The 25223-nt window shown below is 38.5% G+C and overlaps 1 protein-coding gene and 1 pseudogene across 13 annotated transcripts in view; both read right to left on the reverse strand.

Moving 5' to 3' along the window:
• SRPK2 (SRSF protein kinase 2) overlaps window positions 1-25223 on the reverse strand; it is a 248944-nt gene that overhangs the window by 97095 nt on the left and 126626 nt on the right. The gene's annotated exons all lie outside the window — the stretch shown is intronic.
• The window catches only part of LOC129659108 (60S ribosomal protein L23a-like), a 147654-nt pseudogene continuing 126096 nt past the window's right edge, over window positions 3666-25223 (reverse strand).

Below are 25223 nucleotides of genomic sequence, written 5' to 3' on the forward strand. Positions count from 1 at the left end.
CAGAGCAGCTGGACACAGCAACAGCTCCCTCTCTGCTCACCCTAACCCCAGGGCAGTCAAAGACTGTAATCAGGCTACAGAATTTTGGAGAGGTTATGGTAAGGTACTGTGATGAGAAACCAATTTGATGATTAATAGAATCTCAGACTCCTTACTCCACTCTGCCTCCCTTTAGAGGCGTGAAGAGAATTCTTTATGGAAGAAACTGAATAGCCACATCCAGGCCAGGCCCACATACAATTACAACAGAATTTAGTTTTAAAAATACTTCGCTTAAAAACTAATGAGCATTTACATATCACCCACTGGGTTCTCTCTACACTGGGATGAAGGACATCCAGCTCCTATAACCCAGGTCTGTTTTAGGCTTTCCACTACTGGGGCAGGGGGTGTCGAAGACTCTTCATTAGGTGTGACTTTGAATAGATGACTGAGGACAAGAGCTATGCTTTAGTGCCTGCGTGCTTATTAGCATGTGTCATTTTACTAAGAGAGATATTAAATAACATAAGCTGACTAAAAAATCAAAATTGAGGGCTTTCCTGGAGGCTCAGTGGTAACGAATCCGCCTGCCAATTCAGGAGACACGGGTTTGATCCCTGATCTGCGAAGATCCCAAACGCCACGGAGCAACTAAGCCTGTGCGCCACAACTACTGAGCCTGTGCTCCAGAGCACAGGAGCTGCAACTTCTGAGCCCACATGCCGCAACTACTGAAACCCGTGCACCTGAGAGCCTGTGCTCCACAGCAAGGGAAGCCACTGCAGTGAGAAGCCCACACACTGCAGTTAGAGTAGCCCCACCTGCTCACCACAACTAGAAAAAAGCCCAGCACAGCCAAAAATAAAATATTATAAATAAATTTTAAGTCTAAATTGAAGAAGTATATGCCTACTTCTTTATAAATTCATCAAGCCTATAACCTAAAACTTTGATTTCATTATCTTACATTGATTCTTCAATGAAGTCATGAAAATTTTCTGTATTAAAGAATATATTTACTATTCCTTTCTTCTTCCCAAATATGCAGTAAGTAATAAAGTACCAGTTGGTCCCATCACTTCATGGGAAATAGATGGGGAAACAGTGGAAACAGTGTCAGACTTTATTTTTTGGGGCTCCAAAATCACTGCAGATGGTGACTGTAGCCATGAAATTAAAAGATGCTTACTCCGTGGAAGGAAAGTTATGACCAACATAGATAGCATATTCAAAAGCAGAGACACTACTTTGCCAACAAAGGTCCGTCTAGTCAAGGCTATGGTTTTTCCTGTGGTCATGTATGGATGTGAGAGTTGGACTGTGAAGAAGGCTGAGCACCGAAGAATTGATGCTTTTGAACTGCGGTGTTGGAGAAGACTCCTGAGGTCCCTTGGACTGCAAGGAGATCCAACCAGTCCATTCTAAAAGAGACCAGCCCTGGGATTTCTTTGGAAGGAATGATGCTAAAGCTGAAACTCCAGTATTTTGGCCACCTCATGCGAAGAGTTGACTCATTGGAAAAGATTCTGATGCTTGGAGGGATTGGGGGCAGGAGGAGAAGGGCACGACAGAGGATGAGATGGCTGGATGGCATCACCGACTCGATGGACATGAGTTTGGGTAAACTCTGGGAGTTGGTGATGGACAGGGAGGCCTGGCGTGCTGCGATTCATGGGGTCGCAAAGAGTTGGACACGACTGAGCGACTGAACTGAACCGAACTGAAAGTACAAGAAATTTTGTTGAACAGATATACTATTTCTACGTGTTAGGAATTCATGAGCAAAGAATCTTAGTAATCTTGCCACAAACCGGTGGCAAGAACAGGCAAAAATTCCCAGCTGGTGTACACCTGACTGAGAGGCATACAAGTTAGTCTATCCATCACTACTTATTTGGGAGAATTTTAGGAACTCAAATAATATGATTTAAATCCTGAAAAAGTGAAATAAGCTTTCACTTAAATGGTTGTTTTAAAATCAGCAGACAAAAGGTGGAGCTTAAATGTGGCAATAAAATTAATGTTTTATACACTGAATGCTCTAAAGTCAACTTGTTTCTCCTCATTCTTGGATCCTTATAGTTTTTACAGTCTGACTTGTGATACCAAGCTTAAAAAAAAAAAAAACCTCTTTCAATAGTTTATTGTCCTGAAACACAGTCTCAAGGTAACTTACCAGGTCAAAGATTTTCCACATTTAAAAACCAAACATACTAAGAAACTGCTATACAAAAATCTGTATAAGTTACACCGCCAACATTAGGCAACATCTTTACTGATAGTTTAACTGCTTAAGATGAGCTCCTACACATATTCCTCTACAGACACCCAGACACCAAGGAAAACACCATTTTCATTCAATGGCTCATTAACTTTTCTAATAAGTAACAATCCATGCTATCAAAACAAAAAAGGCACTATCATCAGTAAAGCTTGAAACTTAAAATATGAAGTAAAATTTGATTAAACAGTAGCTGAAAACAATATTCCCAACAATTTAAGCATTTCAAGCAGAAAACAGTTTTTAACAGTGAAATTGCCATTTTAAAACTTCTATTTTCTTACCTGCTTTTAGTATCTACTCTGAGTACTGCTAACTCTTTAAACACTATTATTCTGCAGTATCCCTTACATGTTTTCCATCATAAATTACATTTTTGAGAAAGTATTCTAGTGTAAATGCAGCAATTGAATGAATAATAACATGAATCTTAAAACACACTTCCAACAGACCTAACTTATATGTTATCATTGTGTATTTGCTTCATCATGAACAAGAGTGATAAGGCCCTGCTGACGTTATTTTGTTGAAACTACACGGGAAACAGAAAAGAGAAGTCTATAATTTTACTGAGGAAAAAGCCAAGTTAAACTCTAGTTCCTGCTATGAGGCAGGCATTATCTAAAAGCTTTCACATTTATTCAAATAAATATTTTTAAACCAATCTTTTTTAAAAGGAACAAAGAGCACAGAATAAAATTTCCACTACTAATGCAATTCTTTGTTCAAAATGACCCAAGGATAAGGGAGTGGTTGAGTCTATGCTGACTGCACAAAGACACCTGAGGGGCCAGGCCCACCTCTACCCAGGGCTTCTCCATCCAGAAAAAGCACATGGGACTAGGTTTCACAACCTAAACTCTACCTGCCCAGATGGGCCCAACAGCCATAACTCCAAGAATAATCTGCACATCGCTTCAGCTTAAAAAGAAAAAAATCAACTGCAACAACTATACTTGAACTAATGTACACAAAAATGAAAAAGCTTATTCTGAAGAGATTAGGAAGGTGCTGACCAGTTAGTCACAGGCTTTCTTTCCACGTTTTAATAATCCAGGCAGAGGGTGGAACTGAAGCCTGTTCCTTCCCAATCTGCGTCTATCATCCTCGCATACCTCCCTACCCAAGTGGATCTCCTATTAGGACTCAAGACCATCTGCTGCTGCTGCTGCTGCAAAGTCGCTTCAGTCGTGTCTAACTCTGTGCGACCTCATAGACATCAGCCCACCAGGCTCCCCCGTCCCTGGGATTCTCCAGGCAAGAACACTGGAGTGCGTTGCCATTTCCTTCTCCAATGCTTGAAAGTGAAAAGTGAAAGGGAAGTTGCTCAGTCGTGTTCGACTCTTAGTGACCCCATGGACTGCAGCCTACCAGGCTCCTCCATCCATGGGATTTTCCAGGCAAGAGTACTGGAGTGGGGTGCCATTGCCTTCTCCGCAAGACCATCTAGTCTGCCTTAAAAAGCCATGCTTCCTCACTCACTCTATCTCAGCAGTTGCACTCTCCCTTCAACAGGCAAGTCTGCGGAAGGACCTACAGTCCTCCAAAGAGCTCAGCCTTCAGGCAGTTCAATCACCTGCAGACATATTTTCCTCTCCCATGCCCAGGCACCACCTTCTCCACACCGTCCAATTTCTGGTTCAGTGTCTTGCACATCACAAGATTTCAAAACTCTGTATTTTTTCTCACCTGCATTTCAAACAGTTGAAATAAAGAAGAAAAAACCCTGAGTTCTTACTATAGAAGATAGCTCAAGAAGACAGCTACTATTCAAACATCTAACTACTTTCTTTAATTTAAAAATATGCCACCATTTTCAAATTTTAATATTGTTTATCTAAACCCTTTTCTAAAATAAATTCAATGCCCAAAAGTAATAAAATTATTTACCATATAATTCTGAATAATATATGTGTAAATTTAAACAAATAAAAATGTCTTTATCTGGAAACCCTACTTGTACTTTATAAGACTGTCTGACCAGTGAAAGGCTCAGCACAAACAAGGCTCATTCTACCATGAATTACATCACAGAACACCCAAACCTCTCATATAATCCTGCTCACTGTGAACCACTTCTGTGTTCTTATTCTAAGTAAAAACATGCTTCCAGGAGTGATGCCTTTATTTTTACAAAGCAATAACTGAACTTTAAAAACAAACTATAAAAGATTCAAACATTCAATAAGATGGTACTTTCATTCAACAAGTATTTATTAAAGACCAACTACATGCCATGCAGACTTCCCTGGTAGCTCAGCTGGTAAAGAATCCTCCTGCAATGCAGGAGACCCTGGTTCGATTCCTCAGTCGGGACGATGCCCTGGAGAAGGGATAGGCTACCCACTCCAGTATCCTTGGGCTTCCCTGGTGGCTCAGATGGTAAAGAATCCACCAGCAACGCAGGAGACCTGGATTCAGTCCCTGAGTTGGGAAGATCCCCTGAAGGAGGGCATGGCAACCCACTCCAGTATTCTTGCCTGGGGAATCCCCATGGACAGAGGAGCCTGGCGGGCTGCAGTCCATGGGGTTGCAAAGAGTCAGACATGACTGAGCGACTAAGCACAGCACATGCCATGCATTGTGCTAGGTATACACTGATTTACAAACAAGGGAACAGAATCTCTGATGATGAAACACACAAGGGTCTCTCATATTTGAAGATTTTTAGTAACATCTCCAACATATAAAGATGGATATAGAAAGACAAAGTAGGTTTCCATTCCACCAGCAGGTGCATCCCAGCATGCCCCCAACAGAAAAATGGTTTCTATTTATGGGTTCAGTGGAATTGCTGACTTTGGGTTTTACGAAATTTCTTTCATGTGAAAGGAAGACAATAAAGTAATAAAAGAATAAACACAAAGCTGGCTTCCTGAACCAGCTGCAACTGAAACAGTTAAAATTATAAACCTAAGAAACAGCGGTATTACTTTAAAAATTCTTATAATGTTTAAGAATGCTAAATCGTGAAGGAAAAACCCAACAGATAAAAAGAACCATACCCAATGGTACATCTGAAAGTACGATAAACATACACAAACTGTATAAATGATGCAAACCCAATTTTCCATTATCATTTCTAGTATCTCCATTACTATTCAAGCTGGTACTTTGTCAGATAATCATAGCACCTTTTGGTCCATCTTTTTATTCCCCTGGCCTTGGCACATGACTTGCGAAATCTTAGTTCTCCAGCTAGGGACTGAACATGGGCCAAATCCAACAGCTAAGGAATTCCCCTCTTCCATCTTTTTTTTTTTTTTTTTTTTTTAGTGAAAACTTTTATATTTGGAATTAGCCAGCTGGACTCAGTTTAGATGATCCCAATTTTGTTGGCAACATCCAAAGCATCATAGTCAGGAGCCAGTTGAACATATGCCTTCTTCTCTCCATCAGGCCTGATCAGAGTATCGACCTTAGCCACATCAATGTCATAGAGCTTCTCCACAGCCTGTTTAATTTGGTGCTTGTTGGCCTTGACATCCACAATGAATACCAGTGTGTTGTTGTCTTCTATTTTCTTCATGGCTGACTCGGTGGTGAGGGGGAATTTGATGATGGCATAGTGGTCAAGTTTGTTTCTCCTGGGGCGCTCTTCGGAGGATATTTGGGCTGCCTCCTGAGCCACAGTGTTTTGGGCCGCCGGAAGGTGGGCTTCGTCCGGATCTTCTTTTTTTTGTGGCTGTGGACACCTTTCAACACTGCTTTCTTGGCCTTCAAAGCCTTTGCTTTGGCTTCAGCTTTAGGAGGGGCAGGGGCTTCCTTCTTCGCCTTCTGTGCCATCTTCATGAAAAGGCCCCCTCTTCCGTCTTTAACAAAGCTTTCCAGGTGGCGCTAGTGGTAAAGCTGCAGCCTGCCAAAGTGAGACGTAAGAGAAGGAGGTTGATCCCTGGGTTGGGAAGATCCTCTCGAAGAGGAAATGGCAACCCACTCCAGTGCTCTTGCCTGGAGAGTCCCCATGGACAGAGGAGCCTGATGGGCTATGGTCCACAGGGTCACAAAGAGTCAGACATGACTAAAGCAACTTAGCATGCATGCATCTTTAAAGAGAAAATTACCTTTGTAATCAAAACCAAACAATGTAACAAAAACCAAAATATACCTGTGTGAACATAAAAATAATAATTATAAAATTTTAGTTCTAGTTCTTTCTAAATTCAAGCTGAAAATGATTAGCATAACCACCTTCCCGTAGAAAAATTTGACTTACTATCCAGTTCTCTCTGTATGTATCACCTATAATCTGATTTAGCTTTTCTGTTTCCCCTTCCAGGGACAATCACAATCACCACCATTTATATACAACAGTGGTGAACAGAGACCCTAAGAGTTATCCTCAACTTCAGCCCCTGCCCCTAAATGTGATTGGCTACCAATGAATTGGCCTCTTTGATATCTACAGACCTTCCTCCCCCTCCTACCGCCCTGCTGTGCTCAGACCACAAATACCTCAACACTGAATTACGATGATGTTACCCTCAACCTCCATTCACCCAATTTATGTCCTACACATTAGTGAAAATAAGTCTTCAAAAACACAAATGTTATCTCATTTCTTTCTTAAATTCTTTTGCTCTCAAGATAAGGCAAAATATTCTTAACATGATAAATACAACTCTGATGATCTGGGCCTTGCTTAAGGCCCCAGCCTCATCCAACCCCTTTGCTCCTTTTTGTCTCCCTCATATTTATTTATTATATTCCATTATTCAAAACAAAACAGGTACACTCACTTGCATATTAACAAACCTTGACATTTAGTCATAATTGCTTCAGATCTTTTTAAATGAACGACTAAGTTACTACAGAGCTGAAGCCCACCCTCTCCCCCGCCTCAGTTCGTCCTTCGACAGTTAACAGCTATCCGGAAATTAAGACTCAGCTTGTACCAATAACAGTATGATACAACATTTCACAGTTTTTTACCAATCAGTTTGTTTTCCAAGATTTATCTATGTTGACAGAGGTAACTCCAACTCCAGTTCTCACTGTAACTGTCATATAGTATTACGTCATCTTAATATTTATCAGTATATTGAGTCCTTTTCTCAATGAATGTCCAGGATGTATATTATCATAAACATTCTGACATTTTCACACACATCTCCCTGTACACACATAAAAGAGCTTCTCAAAGGCAGCCTGTCACTTCTGTCAAGCTACACTCAGCAACTCATGAAACCAATGTACTGGGTCACAGACTGTATTTTATTAAAAAAGAAATAAAGTAGAAAATATGCATTTAGGTGTAAGAGTACTGCTTCTTTTAACATTTCAGTTACACAAAGATAGGTTTGGGTACACACTGGGTCACAAAAGAAAAAATATGAAACTCCCTGCTTAAAAGTGTATAATCTAGAGGCCAAAGAATTACCCACTTGGAGTTTTTCTTTAATGTGTGAGGTAAAGCTCTGGTATTGATTCATTCCATATGTATAACCAAATGTCCCAGCAATTGTTTATTTTAGATGAGATTATCAAGTTACACACGTTCACCGAATTTACAGGCTATTTCAGAAGAAATGGCTTCCACACAATAAAAAATCATTTCATCCTCTGTTCACATCATGTTCAAGAGGGCTTTTACATCTTCAGGAATACTTTGTCATTTTCTCCATAAGGACAGGCATAGTTTTGTAACGAGTTATTTCTAGGAATTCAGAATCTCTGTCCTTTACTCACAAAAGATCTTAACACACTTTTAACTTACCTAGTAAACACACCCCTCAAGTATCATCTGGTCAATGCTATCTACTTGTAGTTTGCTACCATCTTCCATTTTGGAACATTTAGAATTCCAAATCAAACTGCAAACTGTCAGTGAAAATATGTCCTACCATTATACCTGATTTTATGAACTATGTATGTTGTGCTGTTATTTAAAGTGAACTTGAACATCTTCCCTGACCCCCAAAAGTTTCAAATGTTTATTTGCCAAATCAAAGTTAGTCCTTTTCATGAGAAAAGGTCCTAATCTCAAGAGACACATGAGCTTAAACATAAAAAGTATCAACTGAACAGATCCCCCTTTGCTAGAATGTTGCCACCATCCGAAAACTGTCAGTAAAATATGCCTTGCTTTTTTGCCTATAAAATCAGTAAATGATGGATTTTATTTAAGAGAAGCAGCTGGCTTCTCTCCATCTGCACTGGAGAATCACCGCTGCTACCAACCCTGGAGCAGGCTAGAGCCAGCTGCCAACCAGCACTTAAGCTCATCTTCCTGGTAACTTTCTGTTTAGAACTCACACTTGAAGTTGTTCCTGTGTCACATCGTGGGTAAGTGTGGCAGGGCTTCCAAATCACCCCCCAGCCTCTCTCACAGATGATGGCCATCTTACTCCCAAAATCACCCAAAGTATGACCCACAGCCTTCATTTTCACTCAGAACATCTTAAATCTGGTGAAAATTTGGTGAAAAACTGCACAACCATTTTTTATACTGTAATTACAAAATCAAAAAAAATAAGAAAATATCAAAATAAGAAAATAACAAAGGTCCGTCTAGTCAAGGCTATGGTTTTTCCAGTGGTCATGTATGGATGTAAGAGTTGGACTGTGAAGAAAGCTGAGCGCCAAAGAATTGATGCTTTTGAACTGTGGTGTTGGAGAAGACTCTTGAGAGTCCCTTGGACTGCAAGGAGATCCAACCAGTCCATTCTGAAGGAGATCAGCCCTGGGATTTCTTTGGAAGGAATGATGCTAAAGCTGAAACTCCAGTACTTTGGCCACCTCATGCGAAGAGTTGACTCATTGGAAAAGACTCTGATGCTGGGAGGGATTGGGGGCAGGAGGAGAAGGGGACGACAGAGGATAAGATGGCTGGATGTCATCACTGACTGGATGGACGTGAGTCTGAGTGAACTCCGGGAGTTGGTGATGGACAGGGAGGCCTGGTGTGCTGCGATTCATGGGGTTGCAAAGAGTCGGACACGACTGAGCGACTGAATTGAACGGAAAGTTTAGAGTTAAATTAAAAGAATATACCGATTGGGATATAAGGATAAGAGAACAGTGATTTCTTTCATCTGCACTCAGGAGCAAGTCATTCCTCATTTCTGGCTTTCTCTACCTTAGACGTTAAGATTACTGGAAACATCTTAGTAATGAGAACTGTGGCTATTAACTGCTGTCAGGTCCTTTTTCTCCCAGAATCAAAAAAGGCATGTTAGGTTCAAACCCAATAGCTGAAAGCAAATACAAAACTCTCACAACTCAGTGGTAAAATAGATAAATGACGCAGTTTACAAGTGAGACAAGTGAGAATCTTAACAGACATTTCTCCAAAGATGATATATGTTTGACCAAATAGCACATGGCAATAAGTAATGACAATCAAACCTCATCAGCCATCAGGTAAATAAAAACAGAAGCCACAGTGAGATACCACTTCACACCCAATGGGATGGTTATAATAAAAAAGATAACAACAAGTGTTGACAAGGATGTGGAGAAAGTGGAAATCTCTTATAATGCATGTGTGAATGAAAAATGGCAAGCTGCTTTGCAAAGCAGTTTGGAAGCTTCTACAAAAGGTTAACCATAAGGGTTACTTCAGGCTCAAAAATGGGAGAGATGGGACTACCAGTGAAGTCAAGTGAATTATAAAAGAAGCCACAGAGCCATGACAAAAATCAAGAAGGATCTGGGCCCAGGATTTGATTGGGCTTTATCCTCATGCTTTATTAGGGAATAAGAGGCTGCTGCTGCTGCTGCTAAGTCGCTTCAGTCGTGTCCGACTCTGTGTGACCCCACAGACAGCAGCCCACCAGGCTCCACCGTCCCTTGGATTCTCCAGGCAAGAACACTGGAGTGGGTTGCCATTTCCTTCTCCAAGGCAGGGAAGGGAAAAGTGAAAGTGACGTCACTCAGTTGTGTCCGACTCCTCGAGACCCCATGGACTGCAGCCCACCAGGCTCCTCCGTCCATGGGATTTTCCAGCTATGCTTCCTCAAATCCTTATCTCTGAGTTTGAAGACAATCCCCCACTAGTTATTCCATCAGAGTCCCCAGACTTAAAACATCTCTGTTATTTTACAACCTCATCCAAGGAAATCTCAAGGTACAAAGACCCCAAGTCTATATAGAAGAGCTAAAGCACTGATACATAATCAAAAACTACAGTACATGTCTGATAAGTTTTATTTGTTGAATGGACATTAGACATAGAGAGCCTCTTTTTCTTCTGTTTTTCCTCCCCTGGGTTCCAAGCTCATACTTTAGCTTCAGAAAACAGAAAGCTTTTCAGAAACACCTGTCTATGAATTTGGAAGAATGCAAAACCACCCTCAGGCTCCTCAACACTCCAGCAGATCCTATGCCTCCCCCTCCCAATGTTAAAAACTCTCATCTCTGTCAATAATGCAACTATTCCTATTCTTGAAACTCCAAAAGCCAAATTAACTGTGCCTCAAAATCCAGAATTCTTTTTCACAACTCAGTAACCATCACATCACATATGTTATTCACCTCCCATTTAGATTCATTTTACTGCATCCTGAGGGGTTCTCAAGAAATTTACCTATTGTCTACTACTAAATGCACAGACATCTGCAAGAAAAAAACAAACAGATTCACCCATTTCTCCACTTCCTATTCCAGGCAGGTATCAGAAAAATATGAACCTCTGTGGCCAAACTACAAGTAAAAAAATAAATAACAAAAGTTATTTTGCTATGGGATAAAATACAGTCTTCTTTGGTGGCTCAGAAAGTAAAGAATCTGCCTACAATGCAGGAGATTCCAGTTCGATCCCTGGGATGGGAAGATCCCCTGCAGAAGGGAATGGTTACCCACTCCAGTATTCTTGTCTGGAGAATTCCATGGACAGAGGAACCTAGCAGGCTTTAGTCCATGGGGTCGCAGAGAGTCAGACATGGCTGAGTGACTAACACTAACTAAAGTGCTGTCTTGTTAAATGATAGTCTCTTGAACAAATGGTCTTGAAAAAATTGAATATCCACATTCAGAAGAATGAAATTGAACCCTTATGTTACACCATACACAAAAATCACCTCAAAATGGTTTAAAGAGTTAAATATAAGACATAAAACTCCTAGAAGAAAACATAAGGGAAAGGTTTCATAACACTGGTTATGGCAATGATTTCAAAGATGACACTGGAAGCTCAGGCAATGAAAGCGAGCACAGACAAGTGGGATTACATCAAACTAAAAAGCTTCTGTACAGGGAACAATCAACTAAAAATAGTATTGAATGTAATAATAACAAGAGAGAGTTAAATGCATGCTAGCCACTGTCCTAAGCACTTTACGTACTTTTCACTCAATCCTTCTTACAACTCTATGATGGATATTATTATTATCCTCCATTTTACAGAATACTACTAGAAAACTGGGGCCTATTTGATTTAACCCTCATATCAAGGAAAAGAATTTAAAAAAATAAAAAGTCTGACAAGGGCATTTAATAGGCCTATCCTGCCCTCCTACCCACAGTCCTTTGAAGTCATTTTATACCCTTACCTCATGTGCTATCAAACAAGCAAACTAACACCATACGCCACAGACCACAGGAAATCCATTTACTAGTTAGAGGAAAACGTGTATCTAGAACAACTGCCATTAATTGAACCAGTAACTCTAAACAGAACTTTTTAAAGTATAAAATGTATTGTTAAGGAAAAACATTTTCGATTTTAATGTGTTTGTTTTGTCACATTTCTTTTCTCAATGAGGTAAATGCAGTAAAGGCCCTAAAAATACAGTACTTCAGTCCCCACTTCTGTGTTGTATATTCAGTCAGGAAAGATGAAGTAAAAACTGAGTTACTATACTTTACTGTACTCAATTACACAGAAAATGTAATGTTCTATACTAATACAAAACAGTTCTGAGAGCCCAGAGAAGTAGTTTTTCCTCTTTCATTTAAAGAAATATTATTAATAAAAAAGGAGAAAAAAATCGCAGCAAATGTCTAACAACCTACCTTGACCCTCGGAAAAATAAGGGAGAAGGAAATAACTGACATGGGTAAAAATTCCAGATCCACAAGCTATTTTTAGCTGACTATTCTTAAAACAGGAAGATTTCAATAATAAAAGTAGGAATAGTGGCCAGAACTAATATCCTAAGTTGATAGGTGAAAAATGATGACGAAAAATATATATAAAGCTCACTCACTCTAAGTGTAAAACTGACTGGTTGTTACTAGAAAAATACACTGTCTGGATTTAGATCCTTTGAATAACACTTTAAAATTTTCTATCTGAAGCTGCAAAAAGCACATCAACTTTATGAAAATATTTCTCTTCAAAATGTTTCTCACAAAAACTTCTGATAATCCAGTATCTGTAAAGGGAATATGAAAAATGCAATAAAAGTTCTTTAGATATATAATGCTGAGTCCAAAGTAAAGGTGCAGAAATGATGCCAAAACATCTTTTTATTCTTCTACTTTGGAGTCAAACTAATATGTACTGTCATCAGTACCTTTTTATATAGAAACACTGTACTTTACAAAGAAATATTTTAGTTTCTGCTTATATTAAACTTTACAGTTCACAGAAGTAACAGTCTCTGCTGCCGTTTGATGGCGGAAATGAAGCTGGAATCACGCTAACCCACCAACAGTTGTTTAAAAAACAGATACCCAAGAGAGCAAGAAAACAGCAGCAAGGTCAGCTCAACAAAGCAAGCAAATACAAACACCTCAAAAATTTAAGAGACTGTTACTTTAAAGAGTCCTTCTTTTGGGGCTAACATACAAAAATCCAGATACCTAAATATCTCATCATTATTATATCAAACATAAAGCCCTAATCACAACTCTTTGCTGTGACAGAGATATTCCTCTCCCACCACCTCATTCAGGAATAAAATTCGAGTCAAGTTCCATGATTACAGAAAAGGAATAAGTCCTGGTAAGATTACCGAGGTAAGTACTGAGGCCAAGAGCCAAGAAATATCAGTCAAGCACATATAGGATAAAAATATTTGAATATATTACCAAGTACAAGTGGTAACAAAAAAGTCAAAGTAGATTTGGTGTCACAGAGATTGAACCCAGGAGCCAAGATAAAAATTGCACTAAAGATTTTAAGAACAAAGTGGTTCTGATGAAGATGGTGAGGACTTAGTGATCTGGGAAGGCTTCATGGGATGTAGGATTTAACTGCTCCTGACCTGAAGGCAGAATACAGGCAGGTTTGGGGAGGGCATTTTGTAATGAAAGACTCAGCCCCTGTACCAGCCTGAATAAACTAGATTAGGAATGAACACAGCCGACACGTTGGTTTGGTTGCTGCAGGGCTCAGTCTCCACCTGAGCACCTAAGGATGAGTGACCAAAACCACAAAATTCTTTAATAAGAGAAATGTACTCCTTTAATAAACAATGGCTTCTGAAGGATGTGTTATGGCTCTGGCAGAGATGGAGGTGGAGCACCTCAGGCAAAGGAAAAGCAGTAAGGAGAACACAGGCAAATGCAGGGCTTCAGGCTGCCAGCAGCATGGATCCGTGGGACAGAATAAACTCAACTGCAAAGATGGTGGAGATGGATGTTGGAGACCACTGCTAGGCTCTGAAATTGGTAGAAAAGCAAGTAAGCAGAAAATGGGGAATAAGGAAATGACATACCTGCCTGTACTTCAGCATTAATCTGGAACACTTATATAAAATGAATGGAAGAACACAGGATGCGCCAAACAATTTACCAAGAAAGTGGATTTACTTTCCTATAAAAGGCATATATACCAATGGGATACTCTTGATTTAATTTTCACATTTGTTGTAATTTGTTTTCTTAAAAAAAAAAATACATATAGATAAAAGTGTACTGAAATTCACATGCTGCTGCTCAATGTGAAATACTAAAATAACTGGGCAATATGTATCGAGAACCTTTAAAATGGTCCCATCCCGGGAATTCTGTGGCAGTCCAGTAATCAAAGCTTCACACTTTTATAGTGGCAAGGTCCAGGGTTCAATTCCTGGTTGGCAAACTAAGATCCTGCAAGCTGCACAGTGTATGTAGCAAAAAGAAAAATCCTACCTTACTTATTTTGTGATCCTGCCTTAGGAATTTCTTCATAGAAAACAATCCAAACATTTTGAAATTAAAAAAGCACATACCAGTTACTATCAAGAATCACTGTTCATAGAAGCAAACATAAGACCATATGAATCCGGTATACCTGAATTCATTAAAAAATAAGATTTTTTTTTAAATGAAGCTTACAAAGAGTCAGGAGTAAAGCAAAAATGGCCATGTAAAAAGCTGTATTTAAAATTTTGTCATCAATCACAAATTTGTAAAGACTTTGCAAAAGTAACACAAAAATACTCAAAAGTGAACTGACCAGTCATAAATTCAAGTATCTCTCCCTACTTTAAAAAAACAAACAAACATAGAATTATCTAATGGAGGCACAGATTAGTCTTTCACTGAAAACTAAGCATTTGATAACAGAATGCAGATACAATTCAATGAAACTAAAAACCTTGAAAATAAACAAGACTTCATGGTGACAAGAAAACAGATATAAATAATAACAAAGTTCCAGACAAATGAGAACCTAGTCAACTAACACCTGCAGATGATAAGATCAACAAAAATAACGCATTAAGACTCTTCAAATGAGGAAAACTTGTATATACGAGAATTAGGGGAGATCACAGGGAGAAGAGATGAAACTCTCCACTACTTTGACAAAATAAAGGCCCTCTTAATAATTCCTGTAAAGTTCAAATAGGAAGTAAAAAGTATATTGGGGGAGGGAAATGGGAATATTACAACAGAAATAATGTTTGAGTAATTCTTTGTTCATTCTATGAACTGACCTACAGATGCAACAATATATATTTGTTAAGTATAAGGTAAAATTAATTTAATTTTAATAGCTTATACTATTTTTGTATCAAAATAAGGCCCAGATGCTGGGAAAGATTGAAGGCAGGAGAAGGGGACAACAGAGGATAAGATGGTTGGACGGCATCATAGATTCAATGAATATGAGTTTGAGTGGGCTCTGGGAGCTGGTGATAGACAGGGAAGCCTGGCGTGCTGCAGTTCATGGGGTCGCAGAGTCGGACACGACTGAGCGACTGAACTGAACTGAAACCTTTTTCACCCTTTATGTGAAATTTAGGTCCCTAATTCAAACAGATTCACCTTAAGAAGACTTTTCCTATTCCAGTTATAAAAGGTAAATAAGACTGTATTTTAGCAAATTCAGTTATGCAAAAATAAAAAGTAGACATGAAAAGGATAAAAACATATATACCAGTAGTTGCCACTGAAAGGTAAGACTGTGGGTGGTATTTTTTCAAAGGGATAGAATAAACTAATACTGTTTGAAATGATACAAATAATATTAGTTAATAAATAAAATTTTGAAACATATGCTAAAATTATATCCATGGATTACTATTGCTTTTTGATCTATCCATTGACAGTGAGGTCTAAGTTATAAAAAAAAAAAAATCTCTCCCTATCATTTAAGAAATATATTCTAGGTTCCTATGATGTGACAACAAAATTGAATAATAAGCATTTGGTAAAGGCTCCCATGTGCCACTTCCTTCACTCCTTACTGTAATTCAACAAACTAATTATTAGTTTCAGTATCTGGAGACTAAAATTAAATATCCTCAAGTTATAAAACTAAATAATGAATAAGCCATCCTTCAAACCAAGACTGTCTACAAAATCCATGCTTACTACACTTAGTTAAGTGTTACTCTATAGATACAGACACAGCCTTAAAATAACAAACACATTAACAGAAGAAATAAAAAAGCTACAGAAAGCACCAAAGCAATGCAGACAGGTGCACTGACGCTACAGCATGTGTCAGATGCTACAGGAGGCAAAAGAAAGGTTCTGCTAACCTTGGGGTGGGAAAGAAAACAGGAACAGTCAATATGGGGAGATGATGGTACCAATGTTTCAAAGAACACAAGAATCCCCAAATGAGGAGAAACATGTGGTAGAACCATTTCAGGCAGAGAAAATGATGTAGTTTTTTTTTGAAACTACCACTATTATTATTTGGCAATTGCTCCCTGAAAATTTTAAGTGAACTTTCAGGTACAGAGATGGAACAGTCAAATATTTACTTATAATAATGAATATTTAAGTATATGATTTATTTTAAATATTTGATGGTTTTTAATTCATGTAAATATTACTCGGAAAGTTTTTTTTTTCTCTCATGAAGCAAGTTCATTCAAATGTTTCACATGCATGTTGGTCATTATTGTATTCCAGCAATAAAGCCACTTCATAAAGTCAGTTTTCCAAAAGATAGCATCTTCATTTTAAGTTGCCTTAGTTGTTTAAGTATATATGATATGGCCACAGAACTGTTATACCAAGTCAGAAATAATTATTTCATTCCGGTCAGTTAACTATCCCATTTGATTTTATACACATATCATCTCCACATTATAGTCAGCTATTGTTTTACTTTTTTTACATGATCTTCAAAAGGCCTTAGAAAGACACTCAGTATTTGGAACTGTGAGGAATAATTGTAAAATTGGTGTTAAATGCCTTTGCTTTTTTTTTTTCAACTACTTGCCATCACTGAATTCTAAAAATATCTGAAACTAAGCACTGATTGAAATCTTTTCAATTCATAATGTCATTACAAAGAATCTATTCAAAACAGTTATTGCGATAGTCCCCTCTCATATGAGTGCAAGCGCTCTTTACTGGGAGATCATTTCTTGAGAAGAATACTCACCTTCTATTCTAGCAGTCAAAGTATTTCTATATTAACTTCTATCTGCACATGAGAGGAAGGGGAAAAAGAGAAACTTAAAATTATTTTGACCTACACCAGTGGTTCTCAAACTGTGGGATATATCAGAAGCTCCTAAAGAGATTAGATTGTTAAAGCACATATTTCTGGGATCTGTCCTGCAATTTCTGATTCCGCAGAATTGGGATAGTCTGAGCTGCTGCATTTTTTAAAAGTTCCTGGGTGGTGCCAATGCTGCTAGTCTGGACATCACACTTTGATCCAGATTTTGCCATGCCTTGTTCATCATGTTAAGGGTTTGGATTTTATCCTTAGGCTATAGGTGTCACTGAGGTATTTCAAGCAGGGAAGTGACATCATAAGATTTGTGGTTTTTGAAATACCACTCTTACATCACTAAGGAGAATGGGTAACATCTCTCATTGATTCTAATGCACATTACTTTTTTACATTTATAATTTCTGGAAGCAGGATGCATTTTTGCAACCATTGGTATATCACAGTTTAATAGGCAGTGAATTTTCTTTCTTAGTGGCACATAAAATAATGGTGCATTATAATTTGTTAAGTGGCTGATTCTCTGAAAGGTAATGTCATTTCTTCTCATGTTGCTGTTTAGACGCTAAGTCATGCCTGATTCTTTTCCAACCCCATGGACTGTATAGCCCACCAAGTTCCTCTGTCCATGGGATTTCCCAGGCAAGAATACTGGAGTGGGTTGCCACTTCCTTCTCCAGAGTATCTTCCCAATCCAGGGATCAAACCCACATTTCCTGCATAAGCAGGTGGATTCTTTAACACTGAGCCACCAGGAAAGCAGCGTTCTATAAAAGAGAAAGTAAGTTTTATTTCTATTCTATGAGGATGAGGAAACAGATTTTAGGATAATCTAAGAGACTCAATCCAGATCACACAGTTACTAAACAACAGGTCCAAGATGAGAAAATCCAAAATCATTTGACACAAAAAACCAAGCATCTTTCCCATAATATGATACTGCTTATACTAATGACCTATATAGTTCACACGCCAGAGAAAGGAAATGAGGGCCAACCAGGGCACCAAAACACATCAACAGGAGCCAAGAAAGATTTTTATGGGCACCAGGTACGAAACACCAAATTTAAGAAACTAAGATGAATCTCTTCAAGACTTTTATTATGAAACTGTAAATAAATGAAAACAGCTAAGTGAACCACCTCCACAAATATAGAGAGAGAATCAAACAGCAGTTTGTGAACATGGTTTCTTTCACATCATGCTGCAAGATGCAGAATATGAATGACATAATTTCTCTGAGGAGAGATACTGGTTTGAGGATCCACTTTAAATTATAGTAGATGATACCATGAAGTCAGGTTTCTGCCAAAACAGGCCCTGGGCATGAAGAGCTGCCAGAACACTGCATGATCGGCTTTCTAAGAGACGCCACAAGCCCAAGGTATTTCAGTGGCAAACAGAAATGACTCCAAAAAACAAAAATTGTATGCATTTGATTAAATTTTATTTGAAAACTGTGACTTTCTGAAATACCATTTTGTAGAGTGCCAAATTATTTTTCAATTCTAATACTTAAAGGAGAAAATTAAAATAGAAAATCTAACAAGTACTATTGGTCATAACATTCTACATATCCCCACTCCCTACTGCAGGTCTATTAATAAAACATTTACTAAATTCTACAATCTCAGCACACTGGAATATCTTGACTCTAATAAGTGAAGAACTGTCACACAGATGCTATCTACCACTTGGGTGCTCTATTAAATCCCAAGCCAAACTTTAAGAACCCAGGGAAACATGGCCAGAGCAATAAACAGAAGATGTTTCTAATTTTCCCCACTTGGTTTTAGGTTCATTATAAACATTTAAGTTCTAGACTGATTTACAGAAATGCATTTAAGTGTTTATAAACAGCCCATAACAGCGGCAGTACATTCTGACAATTAAAGCACTTAAAAAGCTACCATATTATTAAGTTTGACACAACTCAGAAGCAAACCCTGAGTTAAAGGCAAGGCATGTATCTAAATCAACCCCTGTGTCAAAATAATTAGTATTCCAAACTCCTCCAACCAGACAAAGAAATGATAAAAGGTTCTAAGTAAGGGCTGAATTATGCAGGGTAAACAATAGCAAAGCACCATTACTTGTGACTCCAACTAGTGGCAATTAACAATCATTTTCAAGTCAAAGCAGATTTCCCTTTAAATGTACAGCCTGTCTCATTTAAATTCCTAATAAATATCAAGATAAGTAGATCATCGTTACTATTTTCATCATCAGCATCATGCTGATGGTTTAAAAAAAAAAAAAAAAAAACTCAAACGGAAATCACCAAAAAGCATTGCCTTCCCTTCCTGGAGTGGAAGATGTGGTCTGTTCCTGCTCCCTGGAGGCTAGGGTACAAGTTCAGCTTGTAACACTCCCAGTTTGAAAGAGTTACTCAAGGACTCAGCAAAATCAAAGTGGGAAGAGTCCAGCTACAGTGATGGTGTGCCCAGTAGCCATGAGATCCCAAGACTAAGCCCATGGCATGAGGTTATCTACTGCCTTTGTTAGCTGTTCTCTAGCTTTTCTGTTGTTCCATCACCTTCTTTAACCCTTCCAATTCTATTTCTATTTAAAATAGCCAGTTTGTATCGCTTGGCACTCAGAAGCTTGACTGATAGGCTTTACCACTGCACAGTCTCCATTTTGGGGGGTTAAAAACAAATGATTTTTGAAAACATGTTCAGTTGTTTTGCTATGGTTTTAATAACAAATAATTTCATTTAGTGGGCTTACCTGATAACTCAGTTGGTAAAGAATCCATCTGCAATGAAGGAGACCCCAGTTTGACTCCTGGGTCGGGAAGATCTGCTGAAGGGATAGGCTACCCACTCCAGAATTCTTGGGCTTCCCTGGTGGCTCAGCTGGTAAAGAATCTACCTGCAATGCAGGAGACCTGGGTTCGATCCCTGGGTGGGGAAGATCCCCTGGCGAAGGGAAAGGCTACTCACTCCAGTATTCTGGCCTGGAGAATTCCATGGATTATATATAGTCCATGGGGTCGCATAGAGTTGGACATGATGGAGCAACTTTCACTTTCATTTAGTAGACAGCTAGAAGTGAGAGATAAGTACAGGGAAAAAAGTGACACTATCCATAATACCACCACATAGACACAAACAACCACAATCATTTTGGAGCACACCTCTCCAAGATTTCAGTGGAAGTGGACATCTTGACCCCAGAGAAGAAAGCACAAACACAGTGACCACACTGGAGATTCGTTAAAGTCATTAAGCCAGGGCAGGGCAACCACATATTTCATCATCCAATTCACTCAGAGTGAAAGGGCTTCTTTCCCTCCTTCTATTAATAAGTTAGCCAAAAAAACATACATAAATTGGGGTTATCCCTGGCCAATCCAAGTGTACACTGCCCCTTCATATTAGAATAGTTGCGCGTACAGTTTAGGAATCCTTACTTAAGAAACAGTCCCAAAGAGGCTATGAATTACAACTTATATTTATAACTTGTCAAAAAGAGAAAACTAAAACAAGAACAACAAAAAAGATGATGATGATGATGATGATAAACCCAAGTTCTAACAAGTTGAAAATTTTAATGAAAAAATTTTTAAGCAAAAACCTACAATATACTTAGCATCAAACAGTAAAAAATATAGATCTCTTGCCTAAGTTAGAAAAAACAATGATACAATTTATCTTTGCATAAGAAGTCACCCAATAAAAAACACATACAGAATAAGACTTCTTTCCTGATTATCAAGGCACCACTAAAGCAGTACATCCAGTTTTTCACACCCAAAATAAAATAACACATCTTTCTGGTTTTCCCTCCTATAATTGGGTCAGAAGCCTTAAGAAAGCTAGGGGGAGGAAAGAGCCTGAACATCAAAATACACTGTTTCAAACAGACTCCTGGGAGATGATAAGAAGTAATGGGATGAGAGCAGAAAATAAAACCATGATTAACAAAATCTAGTTAGAACCAGATATAGAAATAATACTATTCTATACATAAAGCAAGAGAAAAATATAAAGTATCTGAATACAGATTTAAATACAGATAAGTTAAACGACACTTACTCCTTGGAAGGAAAGTTATGACCAACCTACATAACATATTCAAAAGCAGAGACATTACTTTGCCAACAAAGGTCCGTCTAGTCAAGGTTATGGTTTTTCCAGTAGTCATGTATGGATGTGAGAGTAGGACTGTGAAGAAAGCTGAGCACCAAAGAATTGATGTTTTTGAACTATGGTGTTGGAGAAGACTCTTGAGAGTCCCTTGGACTGCAAGGAGATCCAACCAGTCCATTCTGAAGGAGATCAGCCCTGGGATTTCTTTGGAAGGAATGATGCTAAAGCTGAAATTCCAGTACTTTGGCCACCTCATGCGAAGAGTTGACTCACTGGAGAAGACTCTGACGCTGGGAGGGATTGGGAGCAGGAGGAGAAGGGGACGACAGAGGATGAGATGGCTGGATGGCATCACTGACTCGATGGACGTGAGTCTGGGTGAACTCCAGGAGTTGGTGATGGACAAGGAGGCCTGGCGTGCTGCGATTCAGGGGGTCGCAAAGAGCCGGACACGACTGAGCGACTGAATTGAACTGAAGTAGTTGATAAGAGTACGAAAACCAGAGACAGTGAGCTTTTAATTTTTTCTCCCCTCTTTAAACCAGAATCTTGCTTTGTAGCACCTTCACTTTTGGCTTTCTGATCTAGTCAGTAACTGCTCCTTACCTACAAGCTACTGCCTTACCTCTTTTCTACAAGCGTTCTTTTGAAAATCAATCCTGCTTGCATTCCCCATCATCACGCATCATATTTTACTTACAGTAAATTCAATCTCTAGATCAAATACATTGTGCACAAATATAAAAGGTCAAAGGTAAATTTTCTGTAAACTTACCATTTTTATCCTTTTATGGATAATTAGTGAAATAATCATTTTATCTAGAACCAGTATGGAATGAACATACTTTAAAACGTTTCTTCAAACTGAGTCCCAAGATTACAGAAAAGGTATAAAAACCATGCAAGGCAACATACAATATTTCTAGTTTATATAGTTCCCTACATATAAATCCTGAACAGAAATTACAGTCAGGGACAAATGAAGGGAGAAGGGAAAAAAATGTTTTAACTTTAATAGCCTAAACATACAGTGTAGTTTCAGAAAGTACAGGGTAAACTAACAACTGATCTTTGAACCTCCATAGTCTCCAAAAATGGAAAGATTTCTGGGTGATGAGAATATTACTTTGAAACAGCAATTTCTCAAGTACATTTTCTCCATGTGTTTTATTTTAAATATGCTCACGATTTGTTGCAGGACTTTACTACAAATGAAAATGTTTACTTGATATTTACCAAAATATTTAGCAAATATTTCTGTCAGATATATTTACTGAATATTTACTTAAGTGTTTCAGGTATTTAATAAAAGTAATCTCTAGCAACACTACTCTAGTTCATGGTCTGTAACCTTTATTTTTATTATTATTTTGTCTCAGTTTTTTTAAATGTTCAAGAATCATTTTGTCAAACTGGAAGGAAGAGCTCAAAGGAAAGAAGATGCAAGGGCTCTAACTGAAAACAGAAATGCAGTCAGAATACAAAATATTAACTATTAAGAAAAGACTGTATGGGAAAAATGGCATGTATTACTTTTGAAATTTTGCTCCTAAAGAATTCTAATCCCGATACCAAAATTTGATGGTGGCAAATTGGAAGTATATAACAATCCTGAGGGACTAAATCTAGACATTCCTGTTCTGAGGCATCTACCAGCTCCTAGACCATTTACTGAATTGCTATCTTGCCCTGAACTTCATGTACATTATGCACATTATTTTCATATACATTATCTCAGTTAAAGCTCATAAATACACAATTGATATGCATTATTAGATTTGCTTTATACAGATACAAAATCTGGGGCCCAAAGGTTACCTACTTGCCAGAGGTAAACAGTAAGTCAACTGATCCAAGCTGTACCAAAACTCTGGCCTGATTCCAAAACATGACGACTTCTCTACGCTGCCTTTCCTTTCCTAAAACACCACCAACCACTGCCTCCTGAGCACCCATTTTGTATACATTACCTCCTGAAATTCTTACAACTCCATGTGAGGTGGGCATTATCATCTTTATTATAAAGATTAGGAAAATTAAGACCTAAAGAAGTTAGGTAGCTAGCTAGGATTTACTTTCTGGTTCATTGCTGTAAAGGCTATAAACTCTTTTCAATATATCATGCTGCTTTCCAGTTCTGAAACTGAATAAACGCATTAACACAAGATGATCCCTTCCTTTACAGGAAAGAAGTATTCTATTTGGGATGAAGATCTAGTCAGACAGAATCTCTTGTTACCATGGTAACTCTCCTCTTCCTCTCTTCACGGGCCCCCTCATTTCTCTCAGCAAAATGACCAACAACTTCTCAAGGATTATCATCAATTACTCCACTACCTCCCCTGTCAAACACATAACAGGAAATGCTTAAAGATAGCAGAAGGAAATCTTCCCCCCAGAAAAAGTCCTCAGGACCACTCTGAACTTTGTATGATAACCTTACTCCAAGGACCAAATTAGGTTTGGTATATTTTTAAAATAAAAAAATGAAATGTTTCCCACTGTCACTTCCATCTTGTGCCATTATCAACCTGGTGAATGACAGGCATTTCTAGGTCTGCTACTTCATCTATAAAATCAACAGCATGATCTTGCATTTTAGAGCTCTAAGTTATCTGATACACATCCTCCCTTCCTCTGCCTCACTGGGGAAGAAGCTGGAAAGTATGGGGTGGGTAGGTAGGGTGGGGGAACGTAGATAAAACTCCACAGTAATTAAAGCAAAATAACCATTATTAGCTTGTAATGTATACACAAAGATCTACTCATAGGCACACAAAGTCCAATCTGAAACAAGCAACAAAAAACAATCCAGAGTTTGTGCTTTGCCAATTCCAAAAGAATCATCTATTTTTAGCTTACATCCACTCAAGAGATGGCCTAGGCTGGTCTGCAGTAGCCAACTGAACTGCTGAACAGTCAACTTGGCTCACCAATGAATCTCTAAGGCAAGACAAATCTTCGGTCCTTAAGAGTAGTAACCTTTGGCTTGACTGCATCCATAAATTGAATATAAGAAAAGAAAGCTAGAAAGATTTTCAGTTTGCCAAGAAAGTAGCATTTCAAATATACACATTTATTTCAGTATCTCATTTCTTCTGGTATCAAAAGAAAGGTCGGCCAAGACTCAAAAGTCTGGACATCCTTACATTCCAATCGTAATTCTCCAAGTCTAACTGAGTCACTTAATAGCAGAGGGCTCTGAGAAGGAGCAAAGGGGGCAAGATTAAAATTAATTTTAATCACTTGTCTAGATTAATTAAAAATTAATTAATCTAAAATCACTTGCAAAACAACCTTAAATAACAATGAATTTAGGGCTGTGAACAAAGGTAAGAATTTCAATAAATTCTGGATTTGAGAAAATGTATAAAACTTTATATTTCACTTTTAAAATTAGCTATAAACTAGAGCATATCAATAAATATATGCAGTTCAGTAGATCACCTCGGAGAAGGCAATGGCACCCCACTCCAGTACTCTTGCCTGGCAAATCCCATGGACGGAGGAGCCTGGTGGGCTGCAGTCCATGGGGTTGCTAAGAGTCGGACACGACTGAGCGACTTCACTTTCACTTTTCACTTTCCTGCATTGGAGAAGGAAATGGCAACCCACTCCAGTATTCTTGCCTGGAGAATCCCAAGGATGGGGGAGCCTGGTGGGCTGCCCTCTATGGGGTCGCACAGAGATGGACACGACTGAGGCGACTTAGCAGCAGCAGATCACCTAAATTTAAATGTGAGAACCAGCCAAACAATGTTTTCTCAAACCAATCTAGGGAGCTTTGCCTAGTATTCTGGATGCTGCCTTCGGTCAGACACAAAGGAAAGAACACTAGACAAAGCGGCAGCGTAAGTTCAAGTCCCAACTCTGACATTAATAACTGAGTATGCCACTAAAGCTCCTAGCTCATGGGATACCCAACATCAGGGAGGTGTTTCCAGAAGCAGAGGGTATACCAGAGAGGCTGCTGCAGAGCTGACTTAGCCTTTGAGGTCTCTAAGGACAGGGAGGTGGAGTAAAAGAGCTACAGAAAGAACATTCAGCAAAGCTTTTTAGAAGAAAGTGCAACAAGAAGATA

This window comes from Bubalus kerabau, chromosome 8 (genome assembly GCF_029407905.1).
Source record: "Bubalus kerabau isolate K-KA32 ecotype Philippines breed swamp buffalo chromosome 8, PCC_UOA_SB_1v2, whole genome shotgun sequence".
Lineage (NCBI taxonomy): Eukaryota > Metazoa > Chordata > Mammalia > Artiodactyla > Bovidae > Bubalus > Bubalus kerabau.